This window comes from Cryptomeria japonica, chromosome 3, assembly GCF_030272615.1.
Source record: "Cryptomeria japonica chromosome 3, Sugi_1.0, whole genome shotgun sequence".
NCBI classification, from domain to species: Eukaryota; Viridiplantae; Streptophyta; class Pinopsida; order Cupressales; family Cupressaceae; genus Cryptomeria; species Cryptomeria japonica.
Genome location: NC_081407.1, coordinates 121,911,329 through 121,923,308, shown reverse-complemented (window position 1 = coordinate 121,923,308; position 11,980 = coordinate 121,911,329).

The window sequence follows — 11,980 nt, the reverse complement described above, 5'->3', positions numbered from 1 at the left end:
AACACATTCAACAAAGGCATGAAGACAAGATTCTAATACTGAAATGCAAACCAAAATGCTAGAATCTCTTTCATTGTTCCTCCATTGTTCTTCTTTCTTCTTCAAATTGATATTTGTGGATCTCACCTACAAAACAAATGTAATTGAAAAGCAAGATAATGTTAAAATGGTAGAAAATTGGACAACATAAGGATACTCGAAGCATGGTTATCGAAAATGAGAAATGAGAGCTCAATTTATAGAAAAGAGGATTTTGAATCAACATATGAGATTAATTTGAAGACAAGAAGAATCAATGGCTAGGATCAAACACACAACAAAGTTTCCATTAGGAGACTGAGAAAAAGTTGAATAAATCTATAATCAAATCGAGGAAGATAATATGGGGATTTAATAAATAAACAAAATTGATTATCCTTATGTTTTTCCAAATTAGCAGGTTGAAAAGATAAATATGAGATAATTAAATAAATAAAATTTATTATCTGCATATGAGAATTTAAATATGATAAATTAATAAATTAAATTTATTAATTTACTATTCATATTTAGGAATTAGCTAATCAAATAAATTGAATTTATTTAATTATCAAAAAGACCCAAGATTGATAATGATTTTGATAAGAGACTGATAAGATCGATTGATAAAGTGTCATGAAAGGCTGATAGAGTGTCACAAAGGACTGATTGGAATGGATTGATAAAGAGGTTGATAATTAATGACTGATTAATTATCAACAAAGAGAGAATTGAGTGTAATTTTCAAGATGAGACCAATTTGAATGATTTGAAAATGATAACATGCCAATCATAATGATTTAGGACCAAATGCAGATGAACAAGACTGATAAAGGTTAGATTTGAAATGAACTAAAACCAGAAGAATGACACAATGTCAACATATGATGAAGATGAAATGTGATATAGAAGACATGTTAAAAATTAGGTTAGCGACATATGGGTGGTGACCAATTTTGAGTGTCTACATTTTGCCCCTCTTTGAGACAATGTGATTGTGAGCATTGTTTCAAAGTAATTAAAAATATCATGCCCCAGTAGATCGAGAGATGGAGGCGAGATTACCCCTCGAGAGATTGTTTATGTATGAAAGAAATGAATGATCTCTCAAAAGAAGAGAAGAAATGTTAGAAAGATAAAATATGATGAAAGAGAAAAATGTTAATAAGAAGGGAAGCATGTTAATGGATTGTAGAAAAAGGGTTGATCAATACTAAATGAAGAAATTATCGATTGATTATAGAATAGAATAGATAGCATGAGAATGATTAATTTGATGAATAGATAGAAAGATTGATGGGATAGAAGAAATGTTAGCCAGAAAAAATGCAAGTGAGAAGTGAAGAATGATTAATGTGATGAAATCTTGCTTTCACAAATGCAAACAGTAGGTTAGAACCTTTATTTGATATGGCAAAACGGATGCAACACACCATGGAAATGAAGGCCAGGGCGATAATACAATCCCTTTGCATAAAAAAGACACATTACAGACAAGGAATGAGCAAAAAAATAGCCTACAACAATACGTGTGTTAAGGGTCGAGGAATGTGCAACATTCACAAAGCAAACATACTTATCACAGACACTCAAGACATACATGCCCCAAAAATTTATGAAACACTCTGCAAATACAAAACAAAAAAAATGACCATGAGCTATCATGACCACTCTAAATCACTATGTGGAAGAGATGAGATAGTTGCTACGATCACTGTCAACCAAAGAAACTGAGATTGTGCAGTTGTTACTCATAAATCAAAGGTCACATTGCAAGGAGTTCTTTTTAATCCACCTCCGCAAACAAGCAACTACAATGTTGTTGGCATGTTTGGCATAACTAATGAAGATGAGATGATGGTAAATGACTGTATCGGTAGAGGAAGATGACATGATCAGTTATTTGTGTTGTTATTGATGGCAACCAGGGTCAACTGATGTTTAATGATGTTTGTAGGTTGTTTTCCATGATTGACTTGTTGGCTAAGTGATTTGGTCTATCAGAGCAAGAGTTTGACAGTTTGATAGAGTTTACCGACAAGACTGTGAATTAGGACCTTAACTAGTAAAGCAGATAAGTTTTGATGGAATCGGGTGATTGACGATGTTTGGTGACTTGTGATTTGAAACATAAGCTTTTATGATGGATTTGAGTATGTAACCAGAACCACATCCTATGATGGTTACTAGAAGGCATGTTTTGAATTTCTGATGAAGTTTTGCCAGGGTTTAAGGACCAGTAAGGAATTCTCTCAACCGGTAATGATTTTTGGTTTGGCGGTGATCTACATCAAATTCACGTGTTGATGATAACACAACACAAACCGTGTGATATGTTAGAAAGATATTTTGGCGCGTTTGCAGAATGGATTTCTTGGGAATGTTCAAAGTGCTTAGCGAAATGTGCTAAGGGTTTGACTTTGTACCAGATCGACTCGCTGTGATGATTTATGATCATTCAAAGATCGATAATTATTTATAATTGATTGTAATGATCCCTATGATGATTTGTAATGAGATGTAAAGATCCATGATGATATATGTAGTAAGTATTGGGGTTTCGATGCCGACCTAGTTGTAAAAGTTATTTATGTCGGTAAGATTGATGTTTTGGAGTGTCGACGGTTTTGAGAAGTGTGAGAAGTTCTACTGGTGAGATGCAGACTTAGAACTTAATTGGATCCGATCAAAAAAGTAGTTGAGTGCTATACACAGATCATTCATTGTTGTTCTCTAACAATTACAACAGCTAAAATCCCTTAATCGGGTAGGTCCTACCAGGCCTCATATTGTAAAATCCCCTAACAGGGTGACTCAATATCTAAGTTCTAAATCCTCTTGTGAGGTTGATCCTAACATATCAGAACTTCTAACAGGGCTGAGGTAAATCCCTTAACTGAGTGACCCCTAACAGGGTCTGCTCCTAATAGGGAATCATTGTAAGCTTCTAACCGGGCTTGGCTCCTAACAGGGCACATTTCGAAAGAGTGCAAAATATTTGTGGGTACTAGTTCCCACCATGGTTTTTCCCTATTTGGGTTTCCACGTGAAAACATGGTGTTCATCTGTGGTATGCTTTTCTTGTGATGCTCATGATTTATTTCTGATAACCGGTAAAGACAGTTTATGTTTGTTTATCTGAGATCTTAAAGTGGTTATCGGTATTGATGATTATATGAGTGATGAAGCATTATGATCAGTAAATAAGTTGATAATAGTGTTTGTTGATCTAATATTGAATTGATGGATGATCTGATTAATAAGATTACATAAGAGGAAATGATTATCTATATCTGATAAGGAAATATTTTATGAAGATTTGGTTTAAGTGTTGAAAGTTTTCAAATCTGTGATAAGTTTGTTTTGGTGTTGAAAGTTTAAGTTTTTCTTAATACCAATTCACCCCCCTCTTTGTATTAACTAGATCCTCTAGCATTATCAATTGGTATCAAAGCATTGGTCCTCTGTGTGCAAAAAAGCCTAACATCTTGACGGAAAGATTTTGTGAAAGATGATGAAGAAGGAGGGTCCCAAGCTTACCAAGGACAACTACCGGATATGGAGTGATTGAATGAAAATCTATAGTAAAGGAATGGGTTCATAGTACTAGAATCATGTGATAACCAATTATGTTGCTCCTACTACGAGTCCCTTGACACCGAATGAGCTCAAAGAACAATAAGAAAACATTCAGGCTCTTGAAGCAATTGTAATTACTTTGTCTAACTCTGAGTATATTGATGTTCATGGATTAGAAACTACTAATGAGGTATGGGAGAAATTAAATTTAATCTATGGAGGAGATGAACATGTACAAAGGGCAAAGGAAGAGAGTTTGAGAGGAAAACTTGATGATATGAAAATGGCTGGCAGTGAGAACATAACTCAATATGGACAAAGGATTAAGGAAGTTGTAGGTGGTATAAAGAGTGTTAGAGGTAAGATTGAAGATGATACTATTGTTAGAAAAATGCTTAGAACTCTTTACCATGGTATTCTATCAGAGTGTCTACTATTCAAGAACTAAGATCCATTTCAAAAGATAAAGTCATTGTTGATTCTTTAATTGGAAAGCTAACTGCATTTGAACTTAACAGCTTTGATAATAGTGTTTCCAAACCTTCTGAATCTGCCTTTAAGGATTCTGTAACCAGTACATTAGCAAGGAAAGGAAAAGATGTTTTTCATAATCATGATTGCAAGTCTAGTCATGGCGGTAGCAGAGGTGATGGTGAGGATGAAGATCATTTGATGGAACATGAGGAATTACTAGCTAGAAGATTCCTTAGAGGAACAGGTAAATATAAAGGTAAATTACCCTTGAAATGTTTCTCTTGTAGTAAGATTGGACACATAGCTTCTAAATGCCCTAACATTGATAAGAAAGATAAGTTTAGGAGATTCAAAGGAAAAGGCAAGAAACAATGTTATGTTGCAGTGGATGAAGGTGTGACCGATGATGAATCGGAAGAAGATGACAATGAGGAGACTGTATTTGTTGTTGTGAAGGAGGATCTAACTAATGAGAAGGATTTGGTGTCTCACCTGGATAACATCAATGAATGGATAATAGATAGTGGTTGCTCACACTACATGACCAGTGACAAAAGTTCTTATCCCTTGAAGAGTTTGATAGAGATGTTGTAAGATTTTGTAATAACTCTCCCTGCATGGTTAAAGGTAAAGGATCAATTTCATTAAATGGGAAGAGTAATGCAGATGATGTTTTTTGGGTTGAAGTACTAAAAGATAACCTCTTGAGTGTTGGAAAACTTAATGATAAGGGATATCTACTTGAATTCAAAAGTGGAGTGTGCAGGATTCTTGGAAATAATGGAGAATTGATTACTACTAGTAAGCAGACTAGAGGTAATCTATTTCATCTGAATACTAATGTAAATGATTGTTTGGCAGTGAAGATTGAAGATAGTTGGTTGTGACACAAGATATTTTGTCATGTCAATTTTGACAATTTGATTAAAGTTAGTAAGTCAAGTATTGTTAGAGGTTTGCTCAAGCTTGTGAAACAGGACAATGTGTTATGTAAGGATTGTCAAATGGGTAAGATGAACTATGTATCCTTTAAGAGTAAGTCTTTCTCTTTAGAGAATACTCTTGATTGGTTCATACTAATATTTATGGTCCTATGAGGACTAAGAGCGATTTTGGTGATAAGTATTTTATGATCTGTACTGATGATTATTCCAAAATGATGTGGGTAACTTTTCTGATAGAAAAGTCTGAGGCTTTTAGTAAGTTTAAAGAATTTAAAGCTATTGTTGAGAAAGATACCAAGAAGAATCTAAAATGCTTGAGAACTGATTGGGGAGGTGAATTTACTTCTGATGAGTTTGTGAAGTTCTGTGATGAACATGGAATTAAGAGGTAGATGTTAACTCCTAGAAATCCACAACAAAATGGGATAGCAAAGAGAATGAATAGAACACTTGTTGAAGCTACTAGAACCATGTTGATGATGAATACTAAGAGGGGGGGTGAATTAGTATGCCAAAAAATACTGTAAACAAACTCTTAAACAATTTAGCAGATAGCCGGTGTAGCAGATTCACTAATAAACCAGTTAAGATAAATGCAAACCAAGTAGCAAACAAATCATTCACCCACAAGAGAACAATCACCATAACACAAGATATTTAACGTGAAAACCCAAATGGGAAAACCACGGTGATCAGAAACTCACAAGTAACTATCTGTAGAATAGTAACCAGACCGGTTAAGGTCAGACCGATTAAGGTCATACAATGTTCTTCACCAGAACAGATCCTATTAGGAATCTTGATCTTTGTTAGGAGATAAGTCCTATTAAAGACTACCCGTTAGAGGATTTAAGATCCATAGTTGTGAACCACCTTGTTAGAGGATTTACAAAGGATTTGTTGAGCCTACTTGATTAAGGGCTTCAGACTTGTCAAAGATGTGAGTAATCAACAAGTGAATGATCTAGATAATAGCACAGTATGCTTAATTAGATCCTTGACAACTCCTTGTTAATGCATTTCAGCATTACTTCAGTCTTCTATACTTGCACACTCTATCTCTTCACACAGACCTAACCTTCTCTTCAATGATTGCACATAATAACCTTCTCTTTTCTGTGTCGCATACAAAACCTAGACATGATGTCCTTATAAAGGAATCTGATTTCATGTCGGTCCAATAAGATTAGACTACACGTTCCTAGGTATAGTGCATCTAGACACATTTGGTAACATGACATAAAAACATTGCCAAAGTGTCGGTGGATGATAACTCATCACATATTAAAATAATACCAGTTGGTAACTCATCATAGATATGTATCAGTTAATATAATATATTGCTTGCCGGTTGTCAAAAATGAAGAATGGAAGATTGTAGTGTTCTGATAAAAAATTAACTACCGCTCAGGTCCTTCATTCCGCTTCAGATCCTCGTACCACTTAGGGTCTTCAGTCAATCTGTGACCGGTAAGCCATCTTCTACAAAATACTGATAGTCTAAAGATTACACATTTAATGACATACAATATTGGTTGGAACAACTACCGGTTGAGCATAACTCATAAATCAAGTAAGTGTGTGTCCATCATGACAATCAAAACATCATCAAAATACCAACAATCTACCCCTTTGGCATTGATGGCAACACTTAGGAAAATTTTGACATCTAAGTGCTTTACAAAAAAAATGATATCGTAATCAAAATTACTCCCCCTAATCATATATACTCCTCCTTTTGCAAAAATTATAAGTAAGTGCATAAAATGGTAACATTCACCAAAATTTTAATGTACACTACTCCCCCTTTGCCAACAATGACAAAGTAATGCAAAGTATCCCTTTTAGAAAATAAAACAGAGTAGATGTTCATGACAATAAGGAATGAAATTTCTCAAAAACAAATTTAAAATTCTGCACAAAAGTCTTCATGTCCATTGTCCATGACTCAAGTAGCAAGGTAGCAATCTCACTTTCAATCTTCATCTGGAATGACAGTTCTTCCATTGCATCAATGGTACTCATCTCTTGAGTTACCGTGATAGCTTCCAAGTTGAGAAAACATCTCTGAAGAACCTACAATTTTTGCAATAGGAGCAGTTGAAGCTCCTGCAGATCTTGAGTCTTGTTGCTGATTTCTAGGTCCATCTTGGTAGTCTGATGCTGAAAATGATGAACAACTTGTCCATAGACAGTGAATAAATCATAGGGCATCTTGAAGTTGCAGATGTATTCCTGTAACTCCAATCATTGGAGTTGATCTTTCTGTTTGAGCACATCTTCACAAAATATATGGGGTTGGCAGATTTTACTCAAAAGTAATTTACTCTCACCCATGGCAACACTGATATCATCCTTCTGCTTCAGTAGTTGTGTCCTGAGTTCATTCATTTGCTTGACTAAGGCAATATTGAGTGCCTTTTCATGGTGATTTCTTGCAGTTGCTTGAGCAACGTCCTCCAAGCATTGTACCTGGTCCTCCACTACGGTACAAAGAATTTTGAGCTTGGATAGAGAGGAGTCGGTACTGGGGAGGTTAGTATCGGGAATTAGACTGGTAAGGGTGTCAACAACAAATTGTATGAAATTGTGTTCTTTCTTCTTCCACTATTCTTCTAGTCTCTCCTGTGCAAGTTTAATGCTTCGTAGCAGCTCAGACTCATCTGCTGATTGAGTCAGACATGCAAGAGTTAGATCAATAGGATTGGTGGAATCAACCTAGTTGGTTTGATCACCGATTGCCTTAGGAGTCTACCCTCCTTCTTTGGCCTTGATCTCCGATTGTTTTCTCTTCTCTGTTTCTTTCTCCTCTTCCACTCTTTTCTTTTCTTCTTCTTTCTTCTTCTCTGACTCTTTCTTTTTCTCCTCTTCTTGTTTCTTCTCCACTTCTTTCTTCTTCTTATCCACTTCTTGCTTTTTCTTCTCTTCCTCCTTCCTTTCTTCTTCCTTCCTATTTTCTTCTTCTTTTCTCTTATCTTCTTCTTTCCTCTTCTCTTCTTCTTTTCTCTTATCTTCTTCTTTCCTCTTATCTTCTTCTTTTCTCTTGTCTTCTTCTTGCCTTGCTTTTTCTTCTTGTTCTTTCTCCACTTTCTCTTTGTCTTGTTTCTCTTTCTCAACTCTTTCTTTGTCTGGAGTGACATCCTCATTATCTAATGCATCAACATCAATAGGGTAATTTTGTTTTGTCACTCTTTCATCTTGATTGTCAAATACCTCATCCGGTTTGATTGAGGATAGGTCAGGTTCTTGATCAGCCTGCCTAGTGGCTTCAGATGCTTGGTGCATTTTGACAGCGCTTTAACCTGTATATGTGTATCCTTTTCTACTTCAGAGGTTTTACCTTCTAGTAACCTGAGTCGCCTTCTTCTCATAAAGAAAATGCCTTTGTGCTTATCAATAATTTCAAATAACTCAAAATTTGAAGCATCAGGAAAGTACAGTGCAAATTTTTTCTCCCTAATCTCTTGCCCTCTTTCAATGGCAATGCACCATTTATTATCCAAAGAATCATACAAAGAATTTGGAGTAACAGATTTAATCTTAGAAGCTGACCTATCATTAATACATAAATACTTAATGGCCTCCTGTTCTACATCCTCTTTCTCACTATCATTAAAGTCATCAAAATATTCCTTTAAATCATCAAGCACTTTCCTCCTAATATTCTTTATTGTCCTTTGACAATGTGTCATTGGTTTATAAGAAGTAATATCTATATTTACTGGTGCAGAAGTTACTGGTACATTATCGGTAGAATTCATCTTTTTTCTTGATTGCCTTGACTTCTTTATTTAAATCTCTGGTTCAGTGTCTTCTAACTCCGGTGAGTGATTCCTGGATTTCCGCTTCCTCTCGAATACTTTTGCCAGAATAATCTCAGGTTTCTTTTTGGCTGGTGACTTCTTGGTCACTTTTGGACTGGCAGATGTAACCGGTGTTGATATCGATGGCACTACTTTGCTCTTTTTCTGCTTTGGTTCCTCAATCAGTGTTACCCTCTCCAAGTATGTACTGGTTCTTTTCTTCTTTACATCCAGTGGTGAGGCAAGTAAGGTAGAGGCATACCCGATCAATATGTCATTGACCACTTCATACCCCATAGGGTCAAGTACTTCCTTTCTAGGTTCCACCGCTTCCATTATGCAGTGATCTGTCCTTAGTGTGGAGCAGATGTCATCTTCATACTCCTTCACTAAATCACCATATATCCTCATTCTTTGGTTCATCTTTAGTTTGAATTCGTCAAAATACTTATTTATTACCTTAATATGCGGTTCCCACTGCTTGTAGACCCTCCTTAATCTATCTGGAAACTGGTAGGTCAGTAGACCATTGAACATCACCTACTCCAGGGAAATAACCTTGAAAATAGAAGAATAGACCGACCAAAAGTTGGCCAAACTTGAACCTTAGTGATTTGTCCTATTTGATGGATTTCAGATTCTCCAACAATTGCTTCTATAAACAGGTACATAGGTCATATTCAGTATCTTCCTTAATCATCATGTAAGCAGCATTTACTACAGCAGTAGGGACATAATTCATTCTGCTAGCATAAAATATCTTGTAACCAATCACCATGCAAGCATATTTCACCAGCTCATCATTATTGGTGTTGACAGTCATTACTTGTTGGTCACTCATAGAACCGGTGAGCTCTATCATTTTAGTTTTGGTGACCTTCCATAGAACTGGTACTTCTCCAACATTATAGAATTCGGTGATGACATGAATCGCTTTCGATGTGATGTCATGGGTCCACTCGAGGTACATCTTGTCACCATGCACTCTGTTGAGGATCATGCAGATATGTTCTTCTGAGAATTCTTCCAGAAAGTATACTGCATTGTGCAGTTTCATCTTCTCAAGGATGCTATATTATGGTTTAATCTTCTTGTCATCTCCACAGAACAAACTTAGTTGGGAGTGAATTACTAGGGATCCTAAGTCTTCCAAATTACAGTCTATATACCTTGAAATATCTCCTTTGACAATAACTCTGGTGGGTATTTGAGATAGGGCATTGTATCTCATTTTCTTCTAAAGAAACTCAGGTGTATCTACGGGTGCACTAAAACTAGAGTGCAATGCAGAAGCCATAACCAAATGATAAGAACAAATTTTGAAAAATACCTTCACAATCTAAAATTTAGGTTTTGCCAATATCATGCACAGTACACCACTTCAGTCTCTAGTTCACCGCTTAGTGTTCTTCATTGATTGCTTGAAAATGATTGCAAGATTTCACACAATATTTCTTTAAATACTGGACAAATCACTCTGGTTGCTTTGCTCTTGAAAATTCTTCTTTCAAAAATAGATAAGTGAAAATAATGACGAAAATCCCTTTTAAACAAACTTTCACCTACCATAATAAATGCATCACCGCTAGGGTACAAACCCTAATTTTTCCTTTTACTACTTCAGATCTTCTGCCGATTGATAGGTAACATATACTGATAAAGGTCTTTACTGATATAAACCGGGGGTTTGAAATATTTCACCGATATGTTCCCCCTAAGATTTTCTGAAGCTTAGTTTTCCGGTTCAGAGACTTCCACACTAGGTGCAGAAACAGGTTCATCCCGTGACTCTTCTTCTGATTTCTTTTTCCAAGTTTTATTCATTTCCACTTGAATGGTTTCAACATCAATCTTTCCTTCTGGAGTGATCGGTATATCACCCGATCGGTTCTTTCTCAGTTTGCAAGTTTTGGTAGTGTGTCCCTGTTTGTTCCAATGATAGCATAACATTCCAGGTGTTCTCCATGGTCTGTCATTCATACTTCCATTCTTTCTTTTGCATGTTGCAGCAATGTGACCACTACCACGGTAGATCAAACAAGTTGCTCTCCAACTAGTTGCCCCTTGATAGCTGACTAACTGATGGTCATAGGTATTGTACCGGATGGGATTTTGGTTCACAGAAAGTTTTGGGATAACTCCTTGAGTCCTTGGAGGATATGTCCCAGTGTTGTGCAAAACCATCCTGCATTCAAATGCTCTATGCCCAAACTTGTTGCATGCATAACAATTTCCATTGAATCTATTGGATCCAGGCACATTGTTTTGAAAATAAGGAAAATTGTTGTAGGCCTTGCTTCTACACACATTGGTAGTATTTCCCTCTAAATTTTTTCTTACCTTTACCCTTGGATGTCAGTTGCTTCTTTGATGCTTCAATTTTTGTTCCAGAGGTCTCACCTTCCTCATACCCAGAGAAACCAAGTCCAGTGGTAACCTTTACTGGCTTTGCCGATTCTAGTTTTTCCTCTAGCTTAGCAGTACTCTGATTGAATTTGGCAAGTATCTCCTTTGACTCAGTAAGTTCCTTGGAAATAGCAACATTGGATTCCATCGAGGTTGCATTCTCTGAAATAGCCATGTTTAGTTCACCTTGCATTTCTTCTTTTTCCACTTTACTCTCCTGGAGATGAGCGGTAAGGGTACTGATTTCTTGCTTCAGCTTGGAGATCTCATGATCTTTGTCTTTTACCAGATCTTTAACTATCCTTCTATTCTCAAGCTCATGACACATTCTGATAGTCAGTCCTTCCAACTCCCTTCTCAGGTTGGCTTTAGATTCATTCAGTTTTTCAACTTCTTCAACGATGGCATCCATGTCTGCTTCATCGGAAGAGCTATTTTCAGTAAGCTCCATTAGTTCCTTAGCATGCTCTCTTCTCTTGGCCAAAGAGGATTTATACTTGACTTTGAGTTCATCATAGGCTTTCTCAGTTTGAGTGAGATGATGAGTAAGTTCTCTCACACTGTATTCCCCCATATCTCCTTCCAAGTGGTTAGACTTATAGAAAGGTTGTGGTGCAGAGCACCTAGCTCAAAGTTGTCTTTTCTTTCATTTTATAATTTTTGTGTGATTTCAAGTCATTTTATGTTGTAATAAGGTGGAAGAAATCCTATGATGCTTTTTGAAGTCATAGTTTGGTTGTCCACACTTTTGTTGTG